The sequence below is a fragment of the Anomaloglossus baeobatrachus genome, chromosome 6 (genome assembly GCF_048569485.1).
Source record: "Anomaloglossus baeobatrachus isolate aAnoBae1 chromosome 6, aAnoBae1.hap1, whole genome shotgun sequence".
Taxonomy (NCBI): Eukaryota; Metazoa; Chordata; class Amphibia; order Anura; family Aromobatidae; genus Anomaloglossus; species Anomaloglossus baeobatrachus.
The window spans coordinates 17762477-17778039 of NC_134358.1; the positions used below are offsets into that span (position 1 = coordinate 17762477).

Consider the following 15563-nt stretch of genomic DNA (forward strand, 5'->3'; position numbering starts at 1 on the left):
CTGCACCCTGCGTAGCGCCGGTTCCAAGGGAGCAATGAAGCTCTCCCCTCGGCAACCGCATGAATTCCTGTATCCCACCAAGCACCTGTAACACATGTCTGCTCCTGTCCTCTCTTGCCGGAGAACTCCCCCTAAGTGGCTGCCCCTCCCCGGGTCCCTGTCACTAGTCGGTGGTGCCCCCCTTGTTTGAAGGCAACCTTAAGACCCTACCCTAGCCCGGTCCCCATTGGGGAGGAAACCTTGGTTGTGTATTTGAGTGTGTAAGTGGTGAAACCGATACCGACCTCCTGCGGATCCGGGTTAAGCAGTACACCTTAAAAGAGGTGCAGTACTCTGTGGTGACTAAAGCCTCAGGGGCACCACACATCTTCCACCAATCAGCATGAGGCACAGCAGACTCGATAATGTCATGCTGAGCGCCAGTGCACCAGAGGCTGGAATAGACCGCTGGGGAAGAGGAGTGAGGTATGTGGTGGTTTTCTTTTTTCATGTGTACAGGATGTTTGCATGTATGTAGGAGGCTGTGTCAGCTCATAATGTATATAGAAATAGCAACCTCTGTGGTGGCTCAGAAATGTATATAGGAGGCTGTGTGTGGGCTCATACTGTATATAGAAAGCATGGGAGGCTCATATTGTACTTATGAGCTAAGTGGGTCTCAATGTATATTGGAGGCTATGTGGGGCTCATAATGTATATTGGAGGCTATGTGGGGCTCATAATGTATATTGGAGGCTATGTGGGTGCTCATGCTGTATTTAACAGGCTATATGGGGCTCATAAATTATATAGGAAGCTGTTTGGGGGCTCATGCTGTATTTAAGAGGTTATGTGGGGGCTAATACTGTATTATAAGGCTAAGTGGGTTTCATAATGTATATTGGAGGCTATGTGAGGCTCATAATTTATATAGGAGGCTACAAAGGGCTCATTCTGTATATTGGAGGCTATGTGAGGGCTCATACTGTATATAGAAAGCATGGGAGGCTCATATTGTACTTATGAGCAAAGTGGGTCTCAATGTATATTGGAGGCTATGTGGGGCTCATAATGTATGTAGGAGGCTATGTGGGGGCTTATGCTGTATTATAAGGCTAAGTGGGTTTCATAATGTATATTGGAGGCTATGTGAGGCTCATAATTTATATAGGAGGCTACAAGGGGCTCATACTGTATACTGGAGGCTATGTGAGGCTCATAATTTATATAGGAGGCTACAAGGGGCTCATACTGTATATTGGAGGCTATGTGAGGGCTCATGGTGTAGTTACGAGGCTATGTGGTGCTCATACTGTATATAGGAGGCTGTGTGGGGGGGATATTTGGCTGCTCATGATGTATATAGGATGCTATGTGATGCTCATAATGTATATAGGAGACTGAGTGGCGGCGCACAATGTGTATAGGAGGATATGTGATAGCTGATACTGTATATAAGAGGCTATGTGGGAATCAAAGTATTTAGGAGGCTATGTGGCACTCATGGTGTAGTTACAGGGGCGTAACGACCGCGGTCGCAGCGGTCGCCACTGCGACCGGGCCCGCAGGGTTTTAGGGGCCCGGCAGCCGCTCTGCACAGCCGGCTCCTCTCTGTAACAGAGGAGATGCGCTGTGTAGTGGCCGACTACGCGACCGCCAGGGGGCCGGCCTGTGAGTCAGGGGGCCCGGTGTCAGCAGGGGGCAGAGGGGCCCCCTGACCTGGAGAGACCCACCAGGCGTTTCTGAGCTGCGGCAGAGCAGAAGCGCTCCTGCACAGCAGACGAAATCCATCCTTCCAGGACCTGCGATGATGTCATGCCCATGTGACTGTGTGGTAGGAGACACAGGATTGCCGGGCAGAAAGCATCAGAAGATACTGATTCCTGAAGGAGACATGGACACATGATGACTGGTAATGAGAAAAGAGGGGGCACGAGGGGGAGGGGAGTGCAGGGTGAGTGGCATATGAGGGCTGCAGACTGTGACAGAAGGATGTGAAGGGGTGCAGAGTGTTTGAGAGGGGTAAGTTGGGGTACAGGCAGGGTGAGATATGTGGGGCAGGGTGTGTGACATATGGGGGTGTAGTGTGTGTGCTATGGGGGGTGCAGGCTGTATGGGGAGCAGTGTGTGTGACATATGGGGGCAGGGTCATAACTACCGTGGTTGCAGGGGTCAAAAGGAGAAGAGAGGTACTTGTTTTTTTATTTTGCTGGCTCCATGACACATGGAGGCCTGGAGGGGCCTTGCTGCATGACACATGGAGGCCTGGAGGGGCCTTGCTGCATGACACATGGAGGCCTGGAGGGGCCTGGCTGCATGACATGGAGGCCTGGAGGGTCCTGGCTGCATGACACATGGAGGGCCTGGGGTGGCTGGCTGCATGACACATGGAGGCCCTGGGGTGGCTGGCTGCATGACACATGGAGGCCCTGGGGTGGCTGGCTGCATGACACATGGAGGCCTGGAGGGGCCTGGCTGCATGACACATGGAGGCCTGGAGGGGCCTGGCTGCATGACACATGGAGGCCTGGAGGGGCCTGGCTGCATGACACATGGAGGCCTGGAGGGGCCTGGCTGCATGACACATGGATGCCTGGAGGGTCCTGGCTGCATGACATGGAGGCCTGAGGGCCTGGCTGCATGACACATGGAGGCCCTGGAGGGGCCTGGCTGCATGACACATGGAGGCCCTGGGGTGGCTGGCTGCATGACACATGGAGGTCTATGGGACTGCATAAAAAACATGAAGGACACCTTATACATGGACTAGGGGTACATTATACATGGAGGAGTATGGGGCTGCATAATACAATATGAAAATTGATGGGGCTGGATTATAATACATATAGGACTATGGGGGCTGCATTATAATATATGGAGGACTATGGAGGCTACCTTATACATGGACTATGGAAGTGCATTATAAAACATGGAGGACTATGTGGTGCAGTATAATATATGGAGAACTATGGGGTGAATTTTAATACATGGAGAACTATGGGAAATGCATTATAATTGAAGGGCTACTTTATACATGGAGGATTATGGGGGTGCATTATAATATATGGAGGGCTATGTATCTGCATTCTAATATATGAAGGGTTATGTGAGACCCTTTATACAATTATTTGGAAGGCTATGTGGGGGCTGTTATAGTATTTTGAGAACTTTATACAGGGGGGACAAAGATACAAGTATGGGATGGAAATGTTTTGTGCTGAGGGAAAAAGGCTCTTTCCCTCAGCAGCCAACTTTCCCATGCTCTGCTATACATCTCTCAGCACCCAGCTTTCCCATGTTCTGATATACATCTCTCAGCACCCAGCTTTCCCATGCTCTGATATACATCTCTCAGCACCCAGCTTTCCCATGTTCTGATATACATCTCTCAGCACCCAGCTTTCCCATGCTCTGATATACATCTCTCAGCACCCAGCTTTCCCATGTTCTGATATACATCTCTCAGCACCCAGCTTTCCCATGTTCTGATATACATCTCTCAGCACCCAGCTTTCTCATGCTCTGATATGGGAAAGCTGGGTGCTGAGGACAAGATAAATATCAGAACATAGGAAAGCTGGGTGCTGATAGAGGGATTTCAGGGTGCTGTGGGTGAGAGCCAAGTGTCAGCGTCATTATCCTGTACCCCGAGTGTCAGTGTCATTATCCCTTACCCCATACCTCCCAACCGTCCCGGATACAGCGGGACTTTCACGCTTTACGTTGTTTGTCCCGTTGCCACGATCGGGACGGCCGGCTCCCGGGCTCCGCCCACCCACTCTCTCTCCGCCTCCCTGCTTTTCCCTCCTACCATCCCAGTAGACGTGGCATAACAGAGAGGAGCGCTGCCTGTGCTGCTGCTGGTACAGTAAAATCTCCCCAGCGCTGATTTCCCTCCCTCCCCCCCCCTCACCCCCGGCCGGAGCCTTTCTGTGCGGTCGGCCGGCCGCCTGTCTGTGCGGTCGGCCGGCCGCCTTTCTGTGCGGGCGCCCCCCGGCCGCCTGTCTGTGCGGGCGCCCCCCGGCTGCCTGTCTGTGTGGGCGCCCCCCGGCCGCCTGTCTGTGCGGGCGCCCCCCTGCCGCCTGTCTGTGCGGGCGCCCCCCTGCCGCCTGTCTGTGCGGGCGCCCCCCTGCCGCCTGTCTGTGAAGGCGACCGGCCACCTCACTGTGTGGGCGACCGGCCGCCTCACTGTGGCTCCCTGCGTGTCCATGCTGGAGGCCCGCCGGCTGCCTGCGTGTCCATGCTGGAGGCCCGCCGGCTGCCTGCGTGTCCATGCTGAATGGGTGTGGATGGGGAGTGGATATGGGCGTGACTGTGAAATGGGTGTGGTTAGGGGGCGTGGCCTAAAAATTTGCCGCGGCGCGCTACGCGCGCCGCAAACGTTGTCCTTCTTTTCCTTCTTTAAAAGTTGGGAGGTATGCCTTACCCCAAGTGTCTGTGTATGTGGAGGGGGGGCCCAGGTCTAAACTTTGCACCGGGGCCCATCCAACTCTAGTTACGCCACTGTGTAGTTAGGAGGCTATATGGAGCCCATGCTGTATATAGACGGGCTATGTGTGACTCACACTGTTTATAGGGGGGCCATGTGGGGAATTACACTGTATATAAAGGGGCTATGTGGGTGATCACACTGTATATAAAGGGGCTATTTGGGGATTACACTGTATTTAGAAAGGCTGTGTATATACTAAGTGACTTTGTTATGCATAATAAGCTAGTACACTATATACTAAGGGACTGTGTTATACATAATAAGTTATTACTATATACTAAGGGACTGTGTTATACCTAATAAATTAGTACACTATATACTAAGAGACTGTGTTGTACGTGATAAGTTAGTACTATATACTAAGGGACTGAGTTACACATACGTTTGTGCACTATGCACTAAGGGAGTGTGTTATACATAATACATGAGTAGTATATACTAAGGGACTGTTATACATGATAAGTTAGTACTATATACTAAGGGAGTGTGTTCTACATAAGTTGATACTATATACTAAGGGACAGTGTTATACATGCTAAGTTGATACTATATACTAAGGGACTTTATTATACAGTTATACATAAGTTAGTTCACTATACACTAAGGGAGTGTGTTATACATAAGTTAGTACACTAAATACTAAGGGAGTGTGTTATACATAAGTTAGTACACTGTATACTAAGGGAGTGTGTTATACATAAGTTAGTACACTGTATACTAAGGGACAGTGTTATACATGATAAATTAGTACAATGTATACTAAGGGACTATATTATATTATTATTTTTATTATTATTATTGTTTATTTATAGAGCACCATTGATTCCATGGTGCTGTACATGAGGGGGTTACATACAGAATACATATACAAGTTACAATAGACAGACTGGTACAGAGGGAAGAGGGCCCTGCCCTTGCGGGCTTACATCCTAAAGGATTTTGGGGAGGAGACAGTAGGTGTCTTATTATACATAATAAGTTAGTACACTGTATACTAAGGGACTATATTATACATAATAAGTTAGTACACTGTATACTAAGGGACTATATTATACATAAGTTAGTACACTGTATACTAAGGGACTGTGTTATACATAATAAGTTGATACTATATACTAAGGGACAGTGTTATACATGATAAATTAGTACACTGTATACTATGGGACTATATTATACATAATAAGTTAGTACACTATAAACTAAGGGACTGAGTCACACATAAGTTTGTGCACTATGCACTAATGGAGTGTTATACATAAGTTTGTGCACTATGCACTAAGGGACTGTTATACATAATAAGTTAGTACACTATACTAAGGGACTGTTATACATAATAAGTTAGTACACTATACTAAGGGACTGTTATACATAATAAGTTAGTACACTATACTAAGGGACTGTTATACATAATAAGTTAGTACACTATATACTGAGGGACTGTGTTATACATAATACATGAGTACTATATACTAAGATACAGTGTTATACATAATAAGTTAGTACACTATATACTAAGGGACAATGTTATACATAATAAGTTAGTACACTATATACTAAGGGACTGTGTTATACATAATACATGAGTACTATATACTAAGGGACTGTGTTATACATAATAAGTTAGTACACTATACTAAGGGACTGTTATACATAATAAGTTAGTACTATATACTACGGGATTGTGTCATACATAATAGGTGAGTATTATGTACTAAGGGACAATGTTATACATAATAAGTTAGTACACTGTATACTAAGGGACAATGTTATACATAATACGTTAGTACACTGTATACTAAGGGACTGTTATACATAATAAGTTAGTACTGTATACTAAGGGACAATGTTATACATAATACGTTAGTACACTGTATACTAAGGGACTGTGTTATACATAATAAGTTAGTACACTATATACTAAGGGACTGTGTTATACATAATACATGAGTACTATATACTAAGATACAGTGTTATACATAATAAGTTAGTACACTATATACTAAGGGACTGTTATACATAATAAGTTAGTACACTATATACTAAGGGACTGTGTTATACATAATAAGTTAGTACACTATATACTAAGGGACTGTGTTATACATAATAAGTTAGTACTATATACTACGGGATTGTGTCATACATAATAGGTGAGTATTATGTACTAAGGGACTGTTATACATAATAAGTTAGTACTGTATACTAAGGGACAATGTTATACATAATACGTTAGTACACTGTATACTAAGGGACTGTGTTATACATAATACGTTAGTACACTGTATACTAAGGGACTGTGTTATACATAATACGTTAGTACACTGTATACTAAGGGACTGTGTTATACATAATACGTTAGTACACTGTATACTAAGGGACTGTGTTATACATAATACGTTAGTACACTGTATACTAAAGGACAATGTTATACATAATAAGTTAGTACACTATATACTAAGGGACTGTGTTATACATAATAAGTTAGTACACTATATACTAAGGGACTGTGTTATACATAATACATGAGTACTATATACTAAGGGACTGTGTTATACATAATAAGTTAGTACACTATATACTAAGGGACTGTGTTATACATAATAAGTTAGTACACTGTATACTAAGGGACAATGTTATACATAATAAGTTAGTACACTGTATACTAAGGGACTGTGTTATACATAATACGTTAGTACACTGTATACTAAGGGACAATGTTATACATAATAAGTTAGTACACTATATACTAAGGGACTGTGTTATACATAATAGGTAAATGAGACTGCAGAATGACCGGACAGTGCGTCTGCCGGAGAGGAGCCTGCACCCCGCGTCCCGCATAATCCAGGAGGATGAGTGGATTTCCCGCCTGCATTTGCCGCAGATTCTCCCACGTTCCGCTTTTTGCAGGGTGAAGTTTCTATCTTCGCATTCTTATCGTTCCGTTGCTCTGTCATTATCCGCATCACTGCCTGGAATAAGAAATGGCACAGATCAGATTCCTGGACCCTTGTTATACAGTAATAATGTTTATTTAATTGAATCCTTTAATACAATGATCATTTTCTAGTTGCTCAGATTTTCTCAGCATTGCCCTTAATAACAGACAATATAATAATCCTTTTACATCTGGCATTTTGTGCAGCGTGTATCTGGAATTTCAATTATATTGTCTTACGACGGTTATAACACGGGGCAGAGAAATCTTCACAGCTCTCAGAAAGTGTCATGTGTTACTAAAGAATTTACCCATAAACCTATATTATCATTAGCCACGCCGTCCAGGACACTGATGGGGAGGTATAACATCACTATTACTGTATAAAAGTATAACTACTATAATACTGCCCCTATGTACAAGAATATAACTACTATAATACTGCCCCCTATGTACAAGAATATAACTACTATAATACTGCTCCTATGTACAAGAATATAACTACTATAATACTGCCCCCTATGTACAAGAATATAACTACTATAATACTGCTCCTATATACAAAAATATAACTACTATAATACTGTTCCTATGTACAAGAATATAACTACTATAATACTGCTCCTATGTACAAGAATATAACTACTATAATACTGCTCCTATGTACAAGAATATAACTACTATAATACTGCCCCTATGTACAAGAATATAACTACTTTAATACTGCTCCTATGTACAAGAATATAACTACTATAATACTGCCCCCTATGTACAAGAATATAACTACTATAATACTGCTCCTATGTACAAGAATATAACTGCTATAATACAGCGCCTATGTACAAGAATATAACTACTATAATACTGCCCCTATATACAAGAATATAATTACTATAATACTGCCCCTATGTACAAGAATATAACTACTATAATACTGCCTCTATGTACAAGAATATAACTACTATAATACTGCCCCCTATGTACAAGAATATAACTACTATAATACTGCCCCTATGTACAAGAATATAACTACTATAATACTGCCCCTATGTACAAGAATATAACTACTATAATACTGCTCCTATGTACAAGAATATAACTACTATAATACTGTCCCTATGTACAAGAATATAACTACTATAATACTGCCTCTATGTACAAGAATATAACTACTATAATACTGCCCCCTATGTACAAGAATATAACTACTATAATACTGCTCCTATGTACAAGAATATAACTACTATAATACTGTCCCTATGTACAAGACTATAACTACTATAATACTGCCCCCTATGTACAAGAATATAACTACTATAATACTGCCCCTATATACTAGAATATAACTACTATAATACTGCCCCTATGTACAAGAATATAACTACTATAATACTGCCCCCTATGTACAAGAATATAACTACTATAATACTGTCCCTATGTACAAGAATATAACTACTATAATACTGCCTTTATGTACAAGAATATAACTACTATAATACTGCCCCTATATACTAGAATATAACTACTATAATACTGCCCCTATGTACAAGAATATAACTACTATAATACTGCCCCTATGTACAAGAATATAACTACTATAATACTGCCCCTATGTACAAGAATATAACTACTATAATACTGCCCCTATGTACAAGAATATAACTACTATAATACTGCCCCCTATGTACAAGAATATAACTACTATAATACTGCCCCTATGTACAAGAATATAACTACTATAATACTGCCTCTATGTACAAGAATATAACTACTATAATACTGCTCCTATGTACAAGAATATAACTACTATAATACTGCCCCTATGTACAAGAATATAACTACTATAATACTGCCCCCTATGTACAAGAATATAACTACTATAATACTGCCCCTATATACAGGAATATAACTACTATAATACTGCCCCTATGTACAAGAATATAACTACTATAATACTGCTCCCTATGTACAAGAATATAACTACTATAATACTGCTCCTATGTACAAGAATATAACTACTATAATACTGCCCCTATGTACAAGAATATAACTACTATAATACTGCTCCCTATGTACAAGAATATAACTACTATAATACTGTCCCCCATGTACAAGACTATAACTACTATAATACTGCCCCCTATGTACAAGAATATAACTACTATAATACTGCCCCCTATGTACAAGAATATAACTACTATAATACTGCCCCCTATGTACAAGAATATAACTACTATAATACTGCCCCTATGTACAAGAATATAACTACTATAATACTGCCCCCTATGTACAAGAACATAACTGCTATAATACTGCTCCTATGTACAAGAATATAACTACTATAATACTGCCCCTATGTACAAGACTATATCTACTATAATACTGCCCCCTATGTACAAGAATATAACTACTATAATACTGCTCCCTATGTACAAAAATATAACTACTATAATACTGCCCCCTATGTACAAGAATATAACTACTATAATACTGTCCCCCATGTACAAGAATATAACTACTATAATACTGCCCCCTATGTACAAGAATATAACTACTATAATACTGCCCCCTATGTACAAGAATATAACTACTATAATACTGCCCCCTATGTACAAGAATATAACTACTATAATACTGCCCCTATGTACAAGAATATAACTACTATAATACTGCCCCCTATGTACAAGAATATAACTGCTATAATACTGCTCCTATGTACAAGAATATAACTGCTATAATACTGCTCCCTATGTACAAGAATATAACTACTATAATACTGCCCCTATGTACAAGAATATAACTGCTATAATACTGCCCCTATATACAAGAATATAACTACTATAATACTGCTCCTATGTACAAGAATATAACTACTATAATACTGCTCCTATGTACAAGAATATAACTGCTATAATACTGCTTCTATGTACAAGAATATAACTGCTATAATACTGCCCCTATATACAAGAATATAACTACTATAATACTGCTCCTATGTACAAGAATATAACTACTATAATACTGCTCCTATGTACAAGAATATAACTGCTATAATACTGCTTCTATGTACAAGAATATAACTGCTATAATACTGCCCCCTATGTACAAGAATATAACTGCTATAATACTGCTTCTATGTACAAGAATATAACTGCTATAATACTGCTTCTATGTACAAGAATATAACTGCTATAATACTGCTCTCCATGTAGACACAGTTCCTTCTACCGCTGTATAATACTGGTGAAATATATAACAATATAAGTATGGTTTGGCAGTCTCAGTAAGTTTCCGTTTCCTGCAGAATGTTCATTACAATAATCCACAATCCAGGCTTCCATTCATTTCAGCTCTCGGAGTTGTTGGTCTCAGCAGGAAGTGTTTACCCGTCTTTGCGATAAGGATGAAAATAAACAATGAACAGACATTAAGTAATTGGTTTTCTGATGAACAACTTTGCATAAAGTAAATGTTTAGTGAAGAAACTACTGCTGTGACTTCTGTATGAGATGGGGGGGTTCAGTGGTTCTCAGTCTGCGCTCAATGATTCACATTCGTGGCCAAAAGTTCTGAGAGTGACACAAATTTTGAGTTTTCACATTTTGTGGGGTTTTTTTTCTCATTGAGTTTTGATACATCAGAGTTTAGAAGCCCCCACATATAGTGAGTGACCCCCTCCATGGATAAGAAGCCCCTGTAGCGCCCCTGAGAACCTCAGGGCATTACAAGGAACTGCATCCTCTAGGGCAGTCATGGCGAACCTTTTACAGGCCGAGTGCCCAAACTGTAGCCCTAAATCCATTTTTTTTCCCGAAGTGCCAACCAATCCTATTATGTAAATAATTGATTGTAACCTTACCTTTGCCATCTTCTCCTCAGCAGGGGGCATCACGCTCGTGCATGCTTACCACACATTGAAGCCGAGCCCCTCCACTGCCCTTTCCAGACACAGCAGTTGGATTGATCTTTCTGGAAAAAATTGCAGCATATTAGACAGAGTTTAGCCTGGAATGCAATCAGATGTCACCCTGTAATCCACATCTACATTTCAAAGTCTGAACATCTTGAAATCCCATAAAGACGTACGAGTTGCTCCCCTCCCCTTTCATTGTGTAGTTCTGTCCCCCGTCCTGGCCACTTCCTGGTAAACATGTCCCCCATCCTGATATATATTTCCTACATTCTGGTATATTTGTCCCCATCATGGCCCCGTCCTGGCAAATATACCCCATCCCAGCATATTCCCCATCCTGGTAAATGTACCCCATCATTTTAAATGTATCCCATCCTGGTGTCACGGGCGGAGGAGGGGACGCTGCACTCTCCCACTGCTCGGGTTCGGCTGCTGCTGCTTGGTGTTGGCTCGAGCGGTGGGCCGGATCCCGGGGACTTGAGCGGCGCTCCTCGCCCGTGAGTGAAAACGGGGGGGAATTGATTGTGGGGATTTGATATTGTCCGTGACGCCACCCACGGTTGTGGTGAGATTGGTGACACCACCGCTGCTCTGGATGGGGATCCCGGGAGCGGTGACAGGGAGCAGCCTGGATGTTAGTTCTCCCCTCCGTGGGTAGGGGGTTGGTTGTCCTGGGGCCCGGTGATGGGGTAGGGATGGATGGCAGGCGGGTTACGGGGCCTGGCCAGGTGCAGGGTCGCGGGGGCAGCACTGTGCCGCATGGCACGGTGGTACTCACTCAGCCAATGATGAACACAGAGTCTCCGGTAAAACAAACGGCTGGATGGACGGGTCCCACAGGCGGCTGTGGTGTTTCTCCTCCCGGCAGGTTGATGGTGACTGCCTTTCCCTGCACCTGTGTAGTGTGTACGGTTCCAATGGGTTCCCACCGGTAACCCGCTCCCCAGCTTGGATATGTGCTGAAGGAGCCCCTTTTGCCCGCAGGCTCTGGCCCTGGGAACTTTAGCCTTGGCGGTGACTGTGTTTCCCTCTAACGGTTGGACTGTTGCCTTCTGTCGGGACTTGGCTGCTGGGAAACCCAGGAGGTTCCCTTCGCTAACGGATTTGACAAATTGCACGGCGACTCCTAGCTTTGTCGGGGTCCGTAAGCCCTGCCGGTTGGTGCTGGCTTCTCTTTGCGTACCGGTCCGGTACCGCCGGGCCACCGCCCGTCCACGGTCCTTACGGCTAGCTCCAATAGGCCTCTCCTGCAGACGGTCACCACCGTCTGCCAACCTTGCTGTTCCGTCCGGGCCACTCACCCGGACGCCGTCAGACAGTTACTCTCTTGCCACTTCACTCCTCCAACTTCACTTCCAAACTCTCTCCTAGACTGCACTCAACTCCAACTGCTTTTCCCGCCTCCAGGACTGTGAACTCCTCGGTGGGCGGGACCAACCGCCTGGCCCACCCCCTGGTGTGAACATCAGCCCCTGGAGGGAGGCAACAAGGATTTTGTTTGACTTAGGTGTGCCTGACCGGGGTGTGGGGTGTGTTGGTGTTGTTCTGTGACGACTTGGCTTGTCCAGGGCGCCACATTCCCCCTTAGTAAAATGCAGACCGTCCGCGGGCTGCCCGTCCAGCACCGGTTTTATTTTCACAACTGAAAAAGATAAACGGTAAAACACATAATACATGCATATTAACTCTTCCTACATCGGGAGGCACATTTCTTAAACGTTGCTAACGGTAACGACTTCCGGTCTCTCCCACCCAAGTAACCTGGCCCTGATGCTGCCCCTAAGCAAATGGGCAGCACCCCTTGACCCCAGTCCTGCACAAGTTACCCGAGCGGGTTCTGTCCTTTTCAGGGGACCCACATCCATGGGGAACCCCTGAAACCCCTCGGAGGATCGCCACCGGTTGCGGTACTGGCAGGCCTGGGCCAACCCTTTCCTCCAGGCCCATTCTCCCAAATCAGCCTCTCCGGAGGCGGTAACGGTAAAGCCATAAAAAAGAGAATTTTGTTTACTTACCGTAAATTCTTTTTCTTATAGTTCCGACATGGGAGACCCAGACCATGGGTGTATAGCTTCTGCCTCCGGAGGACACACAAAGTACTACACTAAAAAGTGTAGCTCCTCCCTCCGAGCATATACACCCCCTGGATGATCACATCTAGCCAGTTTAGTGCAAAAGCTGAAGGAGGACATCCACCCACAAGTAGAGATAGAGTAAAACCCGGAATAACCGGAACCTCTGTCTACAACAACAGCCGGTGAAAACACACGGAACAAGAACTGCCAACAGGCAACAGGGAGGGTGCTGGGTCTCCCATGCCGGAACTATAAGAAAAAGAATTTACGGTAAGTAAACAAAATTCTCTTTTTCTTCATTGTTCCTTATGGGAGACCCAGACCATGGGACGTCTCAAAGCAGTCCATGGGTGGGAAATAAACAGAAAACTGAGAAGTAGGCAAATCCTAACTTCACAAATGGGCGACAGCCGCCTGAAGGATGCATCTGCCCAAGCTCGCATCTGCCGAAGCATGAGCATGCACTTGGTAGTGCTTCGAAAAGGTGTGCAGACTAGACCAAGTGGCAGCCTGACAGACCTGCTGAGCCGTAGCCTGGTGCCTGAAAGCCCAAGAGGCACCGACAGCTCTGGTCGAGTGCGCCTTAATCCCCAGCGGGGGAGGCACCTGAGAACATTGGTAGGCATCGGATATGGCCGACCTAATCCAACGAGCTAGGGTCGGTTTAGAAGCCGAGAGACCCTTGCGCTGACCTGTGGTCAGCACAAAAAGAGAGGTGCACCTCCTAAGAGCAGCGGTGCGTGACACATAGATCCGGAGCGGCCTCACCAAATCTAAAGTATGCAACACTTTCTCAAAGCAATGCACAGGGGCCGGACAAAGGGAAGGCAATGAAATGTCCTGGTTAAGGTGGAAAGGAGACACCACCTTAGGGAGAAAGTCCGTAGTCGGACGGAGAACCACCTTGTCTTGGTGAAAAACCAAAAAGGGTGACTCCGAAGAGAGCGCAGCCAAATCAGAGACTCTCCTGAGAGAAGTTATGGCCACCAGAAAGACCACTTTCTGTGAAAGTCGAAACAAAGAAACCTCCCTAAGAGGCTCAAAGGGGGGTTTCTGTAAGGCCGTGAGGACCAGATTAAGGTCCCAGGGATCCAGAGGCCGCCGGTAAGGCGGAATGATGTGAGATGCGCCCTGCATGAAGGTGCGCACCTGGACCAGTCGGGCGATACGCCGCTGGAACAACACTTGAGGGAATTGAGGGATAGTCCTAGCTGCAGACCGGACTGTAGAAAGGACAGGATGGTCGGCAAGGAAAACGGCCAAGGAGCATGGCCGGAAGAGCGACACCAGGACAGGAAAATTCTCCAAGTCCTGTGGTAAATCCTGGCCGAGGAAGACTTCCGAGCCTGAGTCATAGTGGAGATGACCTCGGAAGGAATGCCTGAAGCCGTCAGGATCCAGGACTCAAGAGCCACGCCGTCAATCTGAGAGCCGCAGAATTCTGGCGGAAAAACGGACCTTGTGAGAGAAGGTCTGGGCGGTCCGGGAGATGCCACGGCACCTCTACGGACAGACGGAGCAGGTCTGGGTACCAAGCTCGCCTGGGCCAGTCTGGAGCAATGATTATGACCCGATGGCCCTCCATTCTGATCTTGCGCAGGACTCTGGGCAAGAGAGCTAGAGGGGGAAACACGTAGGCTAGACGGAACTGGGACCAATCCTGAACCAGCGCGTCCGCTGCCAAGGCCTGAGGATCGTGGGAGTGAGCCACGTAAACCGGGACCTTGTTGTTGTGCCGGGATGCCATTAGATCCACTTCCGGAGTGCCCCACTTGCGGCAGATTGACCGGAACACTGACGGATGCAGGGCCCACTCGCCGCTGTCCACGGTTTGACGGCTGAGATAATCTGCCTCCCAGTTTTCTACGCCTGGGATGTGGACTGCGGATATGGTGGACTTGGAGTCCTCCGTCCACTGAAGGATACGTTGAACTTCCAACATTGCTAGGCGGCTGCAAGTCCCGCCCTGGTGATTGATGTAGGCAACTGCTGTCGCGTTGTCTGACTGGACTCGAATGTGCTTGCCCGCCAACAGGTGGTGAAAGGCTACGAGAGCTAGGAGCACAGCTCTGATTTCCAGCACATTGATCGAGAGGGCTGATTCGGACGGAGTCCAAGTGCCCTGTGCTCGGTGGTGGAGAAACACTGCTCCCCAGCCGGATAGACTGG

General features: G+C 45.2%; 1 long non-coding RNA gene across 3 annotated transcripts in view; it reads right to left on the reverse strand.

The window, feature by feature from the left end:
• Positions 1-5239: 5239 nt before the first annotated feature.
• Positions 5240-15563, reverse strand: part of LOC142243889 (uncharacterized) — a 170922-nt gene continuing 160598 nt past the window's right edge. For all 3 annotated transcript variants that reach the window (XR_012724413.1, XR_012724412.1, XR_012724411.1), the window contains 2 exons: positions 11266-11375; positions 5240-7440 (listed from right to left, as the gene is read on the reverse strand). This is a non-coding gene — a long non-coding RNA (uncharacterized LOC142243889). The remainder of the gene's footprint in view (positions 7441-11265; positions 11376-15563) is intronic.